At 38.2% G+C, this 12848-nt stretch overlaps 1 protein-coding gene across 1 annotated transcript in view; it reads right to left on the reverse strand.

Moving 5' to 3' along the window:
* Positions 1-209: 209 nt before the first annotated feature.
* ABCD2 (ATP binding cassette subfamily D member 2) overlaps positions 210-12848 on the reverse strand; it is a 124180-nt gene continuing 111541 nt past the window's right edge. Inside the window, exon 12 of the transcript XR_013400960.1 lies at positions 210-330. The gene's annotated coding sequence lies outside the window, so the exon portion shown is untranslated. The remainder of the gene's footprint in view (positions 331-12848) is intronic.

Below are 12848 nucleotides of genomic sequence, written 5' to 3' on the forward strand. Positions count from 1 at the left end.
GTTAAAAACAGTGTGAAAAGAGGCAAATAAGGTCATTATTTAATGATAAATTAATTCAGCCAGGTGCAGTGACTCACGCCTGTAATCCCAGCATTTTGGGAGGCCGAGGCTGTTGGATCCCCTGAGGTTAGGAACTTGAGACCAGCCTGACCAACATGGAGAAATCCTATCTCTACTAAAAATACAAAATAAGCTGGATGTGGTGGTGCATACCTGTAATCCCAGCTACTCAGGAGGCGGAGACAGGAGAATTGCTTGAAAGTGGGAGGCGGAGGTTGCAGTGAGCTGAGATTGTCCCATTGCACTCCTGCCTTGGCAACAGGAGCGAAACTCCATTTAAAAAAAAAAAAAAAGAAATTAATTCAACAGAAGGATATAACAATTCTAAATATATATGCACCCAACACCAGAGCACCCAGATTCATATAGTTAATGTTATCAGATCTAAAGGGAAAGACTTCAATACAATAATTATTGGGAACTTCAACACCCCACTTTCAGCATTAGACAGATGACCTAGACAAAGAATCAACAAAGAAACACTGTGTTTAAACGGCACTTTAGACCAAATGAACCTAAAAGATATTTACAGAACATTTTATCCGTAAGCTCCTGAATACGGATTCTTCTCATCAGCACATGGAACATTCTTTAGGATAGAACATATGTTAGGTCACAAAACTAGTCTGAACATATTTTAAACAATTAAAATAACATCAAATATCTTTTCAGACCGCAATGGAATAAAATGAGAAATTAATAACAGAAGAACTTTGAAAACTGTAAAATATGTAAATTAAACAACATACTCCTGAATGACCATTGGGTCAGTGAAGAAATTAAGAAGGAAAATTTAAAAACATTATTCAACAAATGAAAATGAAGACACAGCATACCAAAACCTATGGGATACATCAAAAGCAGTTCCAACAGGGAAATTTATAGTAATACATGCCTATATTAAAAAAAATGGAAAGATTTCAAATAAACAACCTAACAATGCACCTCAAGGAACTAGAAAAGCAAGAAACTACAAAACTAAACCCAAAATTAGTACAAGGAAAGAAATAATAAAGATAAGAGTAAAACTAAACAAAATTGAGACTAAAAAACATACAATGTATCAATGAAATGAAAAGTTGTTTTGTGAAAAGACAAAAAGAAAATCAATAAACTGCTAGCTATACCCACCATGAAAAAAAGGAGGGAAGACCCAAATACACAAAATCAAAAACAAAAAAGGATACATTACAACAGATACCACAGAAATACAAAAGATCATCAAAGACTACCTTGAACAGCTAGGTGTTAACAAACTGGAAAACCCAGAGGAAATGTATAAATTGTATTTATGAACACATACAACCTACCAAGATTGAATCAGAAAGAAAGAGAAAACCTGAACAAATCAATAAGAAGTAACAAGACTGAATCAGGAATAGTCTCCCAACAAAGTGAAGCCCAGGACCAAATGACTTTATTGCTGAATTCTATCAAACTCATGAATAATATCTAAGACCAGTTCTCAAAACTATTCCACAGAATTGAAGAGGAAGGAATTCTTCCTAATTTATTCCATAAATTGATAGATGCACACAGAAATGATAAATGTTCAAGGTGACAGATATTTTAAAAACTGACTTAATTCTTATGCTTTGTTTGCATGTAACAAAATATCACATATACTACATAAATATGTGTATGAATATATGTATTAACAAAAATTACACAGCAAAGTCGATTTAAAATCCTTATCCTATATGCATTAATATATGTATGTGTGTGTGTTATTTTTCTTTTTCAAAATGTTGGAACCAGTATTTTGGTTTTTTAATTCTTAAAGATGTAGCAAAAATTTAAGGATTGTCTTATTACCGGCTGGGGCCCAGTGGTTCACGCCTGTAATCCCAGCATTTTGGAAAGCCAAGACAGGTGGACTGCCTGAACTCAGGAGTTCACAACTAGCCTCAGCAACATGGTGAAACCCCGTCTCTACTAAAATCCAAAAAATTATCCAGGTATAGCCGCATGCACCTGTAGTCCCAGCTACTCGGGAGGCTGAGGCAGGAGAGTTGATTGAACCTGGGAGGTGGAGGTTGCAGTGAGCCAAGACTGTGCCACTGCACTCCAGCCTGGGCAACAGAGCAAGACTCCATCTCAAAAAAATTTTGAAAAATTAAAAAAAGAATTGTCTTACTATCTTTTACTCTCAATACAATCTGTTATGTGGGGAGGAGTTTTTGAGAACAGGCTTAAGCCTTCCAAGGCCCAGTAGAACACACAGTTAAATATCAGTGACTAACATTTGTACTTTAATCATGATCATAACAATTTAAGACACATTTTTATTAGCTACCTCTACTATAAATCTCACCAGCAAAGAATCTGAGTTTTGGTAGCACTTACGAACAAAAATGTTTTCTTTTGGCTTTAACATTGCAACACACAGAATAGAAGTATTTTGTGTGCCATGAAACTTTTTAATATATCAGATTAGCACAATAATTAATTTCAAAAGAGAAAATTAGGAGAAAGTATGAATTAAAATCTCTGACCTAGAATACATCTTATCAACTCAAAAAATATCTATTTTCAAGGTTTTGTGACCAGTTTTCTGGAGTAGAGAAGAAAACCTAGGCAATACCATTCAAGACATAGATATGGGCAAAGACTTCGTGACTAAAACACCAAAAGCAACGGCAACAAAAGCCAAAATTGACAACTGGAATCTAATTAAACTAAAGAGCTTCTGCACAGCAAAAGAAACTGTCATCAGAGTGAACAGGCAACCTACAGAATGGCAGAAAATTTTTGCAATCTATCCATCTGACAAAGGGCTAATATCCAGAATCGATAAAGAACTTAAACCAATTTACAAGAGAAAAACAACCCCATCAAAAAGTGGGCAAAAAAGTATGAACAGACACTTCTTAAAAGAAGACATTTATGTGGCCAACAAACATATGAAAAAACGCTCATCATCACTGGTCATTAGACAAATGCAAATCAAAACCACAGTGAGATACCATCTCACGCCAGTTAGACTGGCGATCATTAAAAAGTCACAAAACAACAGATGCTGGAGAGGATGTGGAGAAATAGAAAAGCTTTTACAGTGTTGGTGGGAGTGTAAATTAGTTCAACCATTGTGGAAGACAGCGTGGTGATTCCTCAAGGATCTAGAACCAGAAATACCATTTGACCCAGCAATCCCATTACTGGGTATATACCCAAAGGATTATAAATCATCCTACTATAAAGACATGTGCACATGTATGTTTATTGCAGCACTGTTCACAATAGCAAAGACTTGGAACCAACTCAAATGCCCATCAATGATAGACTGGATAAAGAAAATGTGGCACATATACACCATGGAATACTATGCAGCCATAAAAAGGGATGAGTTCATGTCATTTGCAGGGACATGGATGAAGCTGGAAACCATCATTACCGGCAAACAAACATAGAAATAGAAAACCAAACACCACATGTTCTCACTAATAAGTGGGAGCTGAACAATGAGAAAACATGGACACAGGGAGGAGAATATCACACACTGGGGCCTGTCAGGGGGTGTGGGACTGGGAGGGGGATAGGATTAGGAGAAATACATAATGTAGATGATGGGTTGATAGGTGCAGCAAACCACATGGCACGTGTATACCTATGTAACAAACCTGCATGTTTTGCACATGTATCCCAAACTTAAAGAAAGTATAATAAAAAGAAAATTCTTTTAACAAACTTATTTGAAATGTTTGCAAAACTGCTTGGAAAAGTTAAGCTAAAATTTCTTAAGAAAGAAGCTGCAAAAAAAAAAAAAAAAAAAAAGAGCAGTAGCAAGACTGATGAAATAAAAACTTCTGCTCAAGTCAAGTATGAAGTGGCATTAAAGAACAAAAGCTCTGAAGTTGAACAAACTGGAGTTTTAATTCTAGGTCCATCATTTGGTTTCTGTATTATTTAATCTTTGTTCTTCAGTTTTCTTATTGTTAAACGGATAAAATATGTATTAATACCACTCAGGATTTCATGTATTTAAATGAAAAGTACTTTACATAGTATATTGCATACAATAAACTGTCAGTAAATTGTGATGATCTTGGTGATGATGATAATAATATTTCAGAGAAAGCAAGGCAAGAATAGGGCAGTGTTTTCTACAACTGGCTCATCAATTCTCAGGCTTCACCCTCTACCTATTAAGGTAGAACTCCAGGGAGTGGAGCCTAGAAATGTACATTTTTTTTTAAGGTCCTGGTGACTGTGTTAATAGGCTAATTTTGAGGCCCATTTGAATTTTGTATAGGTTGCTGGTGTTCTACTGACTTTTGTGATGTGAAAGACACCACAACTGCAAAATGTCTCAAAGTAACCAAGTAAAGAACTTGTGGGTGAATCATTACCTGAACTCCTTCTTTACACCTGTGTGCATCTCTAGACCTGGTGTGGAGGTTACCCTCCAGCTACACACAAAGCTAGTATGCTAATTTAAATAATCTCTTTAATGAAAAAATAGACAGGTGTTAACATTCTCTGTAAGACTTATAAACACATTGAAAAACCAAATAACTAAGCCTATGTTGATGCATAAACAGTATGTCTAACCTCTGAAAATATAACAAGGCTATGAGCGGACTGAGACTCAGTGCAACCTGAGGCACAACTTGCAAACTCCACTTACCTTCATGTTCCCATTAGTGGTTCTCTAATGCTATTCTGGAGAGCTATATGCCATCAAGAGACCACAACCCTAATCCTGACTCTGCAGTTTTCTGCTCTGGCAGGCAAGGTGGATTCATGGACACTTCCCTGCATTGTTAATTGGATAAGACTCAGCTCTGGGGTGTCAATGAATGTGAATTGGATTGTAAAGTAGAGAAAACAAATGAAATTGCTTCACTTGTAAGAAATGGCAGTGAAGATTCCTGAAGCCTTTCCCAAATCCATGTAATATATTTATTTTAGGTACTTTTGTAATACTTGTATTCTCTGGACTCAATGTTGGTCACACGTTCTGAGATATATTCTATGAAGGAGCATCACCTCCTTTGATACACTCCAGATTAGCATTCAGAGCAAGACATTGCATTATATGATGCACAATTTTAAAAAATCAATGGATCTCTGGGAGACTGACAAAGGGAAATAGACTATAACCCCTTAGCAGGACTTTTTGGGGCACAGCAAGGACAAGACAATGACAATAATAATAATGTAAACTTTGTGCAACACTTTATAATTTATAAAAAGCATTGCAGAGGCCAGGTGCAGTGGTTCACACCTGTAATCCCAGCACTTTGGGAGGCCAAGGCGGGTGGATCACAAGGTCAGGAGTTTGAGACTAGCCTGGCCAACATAGTGAAGCCCCGTCTCTACTAAAAATACACAAAGTTAGCCAGGCGTGGTAGTGGGTGCCTGTAATCCCAGCTACTCAGGAAGCTGAGGCAGGAGAATCGCTTGAACCCAGGAGGTGCAGGTTGCGGTGAGCTGAGATGGTACCATTGCACTGTAGCCCTGGTGACTGTGCGAGACTCTGACTCAAAAAAAAAATATTGCAAATGTGGACTTACATTTCGAGTTTTGAGAAACCTTACTTTATTTAGTTTGATATCTATAATCAAAAATAAAACAAAAAGGACAACATTAAGAAATTACTTACCTAAATATACAGATATCAACTATTGAAGTTAGATTTTGATTTAATTCTCAATTCACTTCATGACTTTAAGTCTAATATTTTCACTGTGAAGGTGATTTGATCACAATTTATATGTAGTAGGGAAATATTAGCTGACCAAAACCTTTTGATGTTGTTCCAAAATTAAATGTGATAGTTCCTTTACAGAAGATTTTACTGAATTGGGTGGAGGTGCTAATTAATTGAGGCCTGAAGTAGGAGGGAACATCTTATTACAGATCTTAATGTGTCCACAGAGAGCTATTATTTATTGGTTTCAACAATCCTTTCTCAAGATGTAGTTAGAAAAAATAAACTACTATATTGAACACAAAGATCATATTGCAAAGTCTCTTTCATGAGGAAGAAGAGCAAGTGGAAAGCTTTATATGAACTCTTTAGCCATAATTGGAGAAGTAATAATAAAATTCCCACTGAATTACATAGGAGGAGATGCCAATTCAATAATAATTACATAGTGTGTCTTAATAACACTCTACAATCACTAATTAAGTAATACAAATATCTTTCCTATGAAGTAGGGTAAGTATTGTCAATCTTGTTTTGTCAATGAGAAAATAAAACTGCAGAGTGGTTCCATGACATGCCCAAAGTCATATAAGTGAGTTATGGCAAATTTAGGTTAGAATCCACAGCTCTGATTCTGTTATTCCCAGAAATCATTAATCTTCTTTATCCCAGTTTTTGGGCTAAAATATTGTTTTTTATGTTTCACAGTTATTATTATTTCTGATTAAGTGTTTTTTTAAAAAAAACATGCCACCCCATTGTATGTAGAGCTCCTTTCTTCTGGCTCATTTAAGAACTTGCTAGACATTCACTAGACTGTCATGATTCTATGACTACTCATCTATTTTCTGATAGGTATGGAAGGGAATAAAGGAGATGACAGGAGAGGTGTAGAGAAAATAATGAGATTTACATTATAGGATATGCATACATATACAAAGACATGGGTATGTTTGCACATATCTTAGTTTGTAAAAACACACATACCTGCACATGTATATTCTATGTAAAGTCTCTCGGAATGTACTAATGACTATTTTGAACTGAAATTACTGGGGAATGAAATAAAGCCACCCAAAATTATTTGTGGAAATAAATTAGACAAGACCTACCAGCTATCTTAGCCTGAACCAGATATAACAGAAAAACTATTTTCGTTCTGCTTCCATTGTTGACATACTCCTTTAACACCATTATCTTTTGGATGATATGTAACCAGAGAAGTAAATATTGTTGTATTAGTAGATTCTCATGGTGCTGATGAAGACATACCTGAGACTGGGTAATTTATGAAGAAAAAGAGGTTTAATGGTCTCACAGTTCCACATGGCTGGGAAGGCCTCACAATCATGGCAGAAGGTGAAAGGCACGTCTTACATGGAGGCAGACAAAAGCAAATGAATGCCAAGTGAAAGAGGTTTCCCCTCATAAAACCATCAGATCTCTTGAGACTTATTCACTACCACAAGAACAGTATGGAGAAAACTACCCCCATGATTCAATTGTTTCTCACTGGGTACCTCCCACAACACGTGGGAATTATGGGAGCTATAATTCAAAATGAGATTTGGGTGGGGAAAAAGCCAAACCATATCATTCTGCCCCTTCCCCCTCCCAGATCTCATGTCCTCACATTTCAAAACAAATCATGCCTTCCCAACAGTCCCCCAAATTCTTAACTCATTTCAGCATTAACTCAAAAGTCCACAGTTCAAAGTCTCATCTGAGACAAGGCAAGTCCCTTCCACCTGTGAGTCTGTAAAATGAAAAGCAAGTTAGTTACTTCTTAGATAAAATGCGGGACAGGCATTGGATAAATACACCCATCCCAAATGGGAGAAATTAGCCAAAACGAAGGGGCTATAGGCCCCATGCAAGTCCAAAATCCAGCAGGGAAGTAAAGTCTTAAATCTCCAAAATGATCTCCTTTGACTCCATGTCTCACATCCAAGTGATGCTGATGCAAGAGGTGGGCTCCCATGGTCTTGGGTAGCTCCACCCCTGTGGCTTTGGAGGGTGCAGCCTCCCTCCTGGTGGCTTTCACAGGCTGATGTTGAGTGTCTGTGGCTTTTCCAGGTGCACCGTGCAAGCGGTTGGTGAATCTACCATTCTGGGGTCTGGAGGATGGTGGTCCTCTTCTCAGAGCTCTACTAGGCAGTGCCCTAGTGGGGACTGTCTGCGGGGCCTCCCACCCCAAATTTCCCTTTCACACTGCCCTAGCAGAGGTTCTCCATGAGGGCCCCACCCCTGCAGCAAACTTCTGCCTGAGTATTCAGGTATTTCCATACATCCTCTGAAATCTAGGCAGAGATTCCCAAACCTCAATTCTTGACATCTGTTCATCCACAGGCTCAACATCATGTGGAAGCTGCCAAGTCTTGGGGCTTGCACCCTCTGAAGCCACAGCCTGAGCTATACCTTGACCCATTTTAGTCATGGCTAGAGCACTGGGATGCAGAGCACCAAGTCGCCAGGCTGCACATAGCAGGGGGACCCTCAGCCTGGCCCATGAAACCATGTTTTCCTCCTATGCCTCTGGGCCTGTGATGGAAGGGGCTGTTGTGAAGACCTCTGACATGTCCTGGAGACATTTTCCCCATTGTCTTGGCGATTAACATTTGGTTTCTCATTACTTATGCAAAGTTCTGCAGCCAGCTTGAATTTCTCCTTAGAAAATGGATTTTTCTTTTCTATCTCACTGTCAGGTTGCCAATTTTCTGAACTTTTATGCTGTTTCTCTTTTAAAACTGAATGCTTTAAACAACACCTAAGTCACCTCTTGAATGCTCTGCTGCTTAGAAATTTCTTCCGCCAGATATTTTAAATCATCTCCCTCAAGTTCAAAATTCCACAGATTTCTAGGGAAGGGGCAAATGCCACCAGTCTCTGCTAAAACACAGCAAGAGTCACCTTTACTTCAGTTCCCAACAAGTTCCGCATCTCCATCTGAGACCACCTCGGCCTGGATTTCGTTGTCTATATCATTATCAGCATTTTGGTCAAAGCAATTCAAAAAGTCTCTAGGAAGTTACAAACTTTCCCACATTTTCCTGTCTTCTTCTGAGCCCTCCAAACTGTTCCAACCTGTGCCTGTTACCCAGTTTCAAAGTCACTTCCATGTTTTGGAGTATTTTTACAGCAGTGCCCCTACCCAGTACCAATTCACTGTATTAGTTTGTTCTCACGTTGCTAATAAAGACAGACCCGAGACTGAGTAATTTATAAAGAAAAAGAGGTTTAATGGACTCACAGTTTCAGGTGACTGGGGAGGCCTCACAATCATGGTGGAAGGGGGAAGGCGTGTCTTACGTGAAGGCAGACAAGGGAGACTAAGAACCAAGTGAAAGGGGTTTCCCCTTATAAAACCATCAGATCTCGTGAGGCTTATTCACTACCACGGGAACAGTATGGGGGAACCACCCTCCATGATTCAATTATCTCCCACTGGGTCCCTCTCACCACACATGGGAATTATGGGAGCTATAATTCAAGATGAGATCTGTTGGGGGGACATGGCCAAAGAGCACTGGTTTTAGAGTCCAAGAACTGTTGTTTAAGGCCCAGCTTTACCATGTAACCTTGGAAAACCTTAACCATTCGTTTTCCTCAAATGAAGCATTAAGTAGGTTAGGGGTCACAACAAGATATGTCCTGCTAAAAATCTGCACATAGGCTGTTTCCTGATACATAACATGGTTGGCACTGGGGGCCCTGTTGAACCACTGGGCCTCTTCCTTCATCCCAATTCCCCTACTCCTTCATCCGCTTACTACATCATGTGGTCTGAGAATCCTATAAGATAGTGCACAGGAATTCTTTATAAAGCTAAGTGGGGTTGGGGGAGATAGGATATAAATATTTGTTGTTACCAAAGGTGAAGTGGTATAAAGTCAAAACCAGAATGGAGTGCAAATTTATGCCCATGATAGCCAATAAGAAACTTTTGTGCAACCACCAAAATTCCTGTGGCTTCTAAAATGAAGCATATATTTTGAGTAAACTTCGATGTAATTTAGTTGTAATATATTAAGCCCCTAGTAGACGTATGCATTTTCCACATGCAGGACACAAATTATTTTACTGACTCTTTAAAAACCCATTATACCTTGTTTAAAACCTATAGCAATAAGGGCAAGATATGTTTTGAGTGCTGATCAATAACCACAAAATTTCCTCTCAGAAAACTTAACTTCTGCCTTCAATTATCAGAGTCAGTGGAGAAAGTTTAACTTTATATGGCATTTTCTTTCATTTCATTTTTCAAGTTATGAGAGATATTAAACTTATAGTTAAGTAATAATATTAGCAAATATTCATACAAATATCTGTGTGCCAGGTTTTGTTCTAGGCGCTTTACATGTATCAAGCCATTGAATTTTTACAATAACCACTTTAATACACCAATTTGCCTCATTTTACAGGTAAGAAAAGTGAAGGCTAAAGTTACACAGCTAGTAAGTGACAGAACTGGAATTTGAATGCAGCTTGTTTGGCTCTAGTTTGGGTTCTTAAGTGCTTCGTGATTCCACCACTTTGTACAAAGATAACATAACTCTCCAAATCTGATAAATGTTAACATTTGGCATGTTAGATGCAGACTGCTTTCTTTCTTTCTTTCCTTTTTTCTTTTTTTCTTTTTTTATTTTTTTGAGATGGAATCTCACTCTGTCGCCCAGACTGGAGTGCAGTGGCACAATCTCAGCTCACTGAAACCTCTGCCTCCCAGGTTCAAGAGATTCTCCTGCCTCAGCCTCCTGAATCGCTGGGATTACACCTGGCTAATTTTTGTATTTTTAGTAGAGACCGGGTTTCACCATGTTGACCAGGCTGGTGTTGAACACCTAACCTCAGGTGATCCACCTGCCTTGGTCTCCCAAGGTGCTGGGATTACAGGCGTGAGCCACACCACGCCCAGCCCAGATTACTTTCTTCTTTGGATGATGGCAAGATTATAAACAGAACAGAGACAGTTGACCCATACTTTGTGCCCCTTCCTAAACCCATTGTTCTTAACAGAGCATTTCCAGGGAGCCAACAATAATCAGGAAAGCATTCGTTTCTCATCAGCGGCACAATGTGTCTTTAAAAATTTGTGCCTGAAAATCCTATAAGTGTATGAGAAAATGTGATTTTTAAAAGATGAATTATGGGTCAGATATTTTAAAATACTAACGTTGCAAATTTTGCTAAAAAATGTATTCTTCATCAGACATTTACCTTTAACTGAAAGAAGAAATATGGACAGTACTGTATGGGATTCATAACCAATACTGCCTGATTGTTTCACAATACATCATCATAATAAACTCTTTGATTCAGTTATTTTCTTTCAAGGTGTGCATTCTTTTATGGGCTTTGCAGTGGTATTCAATAACAAGTGTATATTATTGTAAGTGTTTTTGTATAATTTAAATAGTGGGTTTAAGAGTTAAGACTCACTGTTCTGTATATCAAATAGTTTTCTTGCATCAGAAAAAATCCACGATAACCTTTAAAATAAGATTTTAAGATTTGTTGAAGCCCTTAATTTACTATCTTTCCTAGTTCTTTTAAAACTCTGGTCAAAGTAATTTTAGCATGCCGCCAAGCTAAACCAAAGTTTTATTGGGCTGTTTAGTAGTTTGTTTACTTATTTATTTATTTATTTATTTATTTATTTATTTTAATGAAGTTTCACTGTTGTTGCCCAGGCTGGAGTGCAATGGTGCAATCTCGGCTCACTGCAACCTCCGCCTCCCAGGTTCAAGTGATTCTCCTGCCTTAGCCTCCCGAGTAGCTGGGATTACAGGTGCCCAGCTAATTTTTTGTATTTTTCATAGAGACAGGGGTTTCACCATGTTGGCCAGGCTGGTCTCGAACTCATGACTTGAAGTGATCCACCTGCCTTGGCCTCCCAAAGTTCTGGAATTACAGGAGTGAGCTACTGTGCCCGGCCAGGTTAGCAGTTAGTTTAATATCTACAATTCAGTGACTTCAGAATGTCAAATAAAAACTTACTTTTGCAACACATAGATTCAAGCAGCATCTTAATCATATATATTATCAAATTATTCAACAAATATTTATCAAGTTTCAATTTCAGGAACTTTTCTAGATATGTGGATACTGCCATGAACAAAACCTCCTGCCCTGTGGAGCTTACACTCTAGTAGGGGTAGGAGGCTTGCATTTTATAGGATTTTTCTATCATCAGGAGAGTGATCGACTTTGGTATCCATTAATAAAATGAGTTACTTTCTGCTATGGTTTGAATGTTTATATTCCTCTAAAATTCCTGCTTTAAAACCTAATCACCCAGGTGATAGTATTAAAAGATAAGGGTCTTTGGGAGGTGATTAAATCATGGGGGCACAGACCTCATGGATGAGATTAATGCCCTGAGGCTTGAGGAACTTCTTGGCTGTTTTGACCTTCTACCAGAAAAGGAGGAGCAGTTTATTTTGCAGCTTCTTGTATGATGGAAAGACTAATGTGAAGAAGTTGAAACAGGTAAGTGCTGCCAACCATGTTTTTAAACAGTACATGGTTTAGACAGGAGTTTTTAATCTGCTGTCTCTGGATGGGCTTCAGGGATCAGTAGAACCTTTTACATTATAAAGAAAATTTTATGTACATCTGCATTCCCCTCTTTGATCAGATTATTAAGGGAGTTCAGTCTTTCTTAACTAAGGCCATTGCTGCTATTTTGGGTGGAATCATGCTTTTTCATGAGGGGCTGTCCCAGGTTTTGCAAGATATATAGCATCCTTGGAAGTCTGTACAATGTATTAAATGCAAGTAGTAACCTCTACTCTTTGCGACAATCCCAAACAACCCACATATTCGCAAACGTCGCCCAGGGGCTCTTGGATTGAAAATCACTGAATGTTACATATTCCCAAAGAAGATTGAGGAGAGCACTGTTTTCCAAAGCTTTCATTGCCACATTGTTGGAAGATTTTTTTTCTTGCTTATGGGATTATCTACTTACAGAGAATAGATGGATGGGACTAGAAACCTCAGTTAGGTGGATTAACAGGTATTGTGGGAGTACCTGAGAAAGACAGGAAGTGTAGAAAGAAGGCATCAAAATGAGGTATCTGACTTTAAGTTCAGAAGTTCATGCAGTTCTAGATGATGACAAAGTTCAACTGTG

This window comes from Macaca mulatta, chromosome 11, assembly GCF_049350105.2.
Source record: "Macaca mulatta isolate MMU2019108-1 chromosome 11, T2T-MMU8v2.0, whole genome shotgun sequence".
NCBI lineage: Eukaryota > Metazoa > Chordata > Mammalia > Primates > Cercopithecidae > Macaca > Macaca mulatta.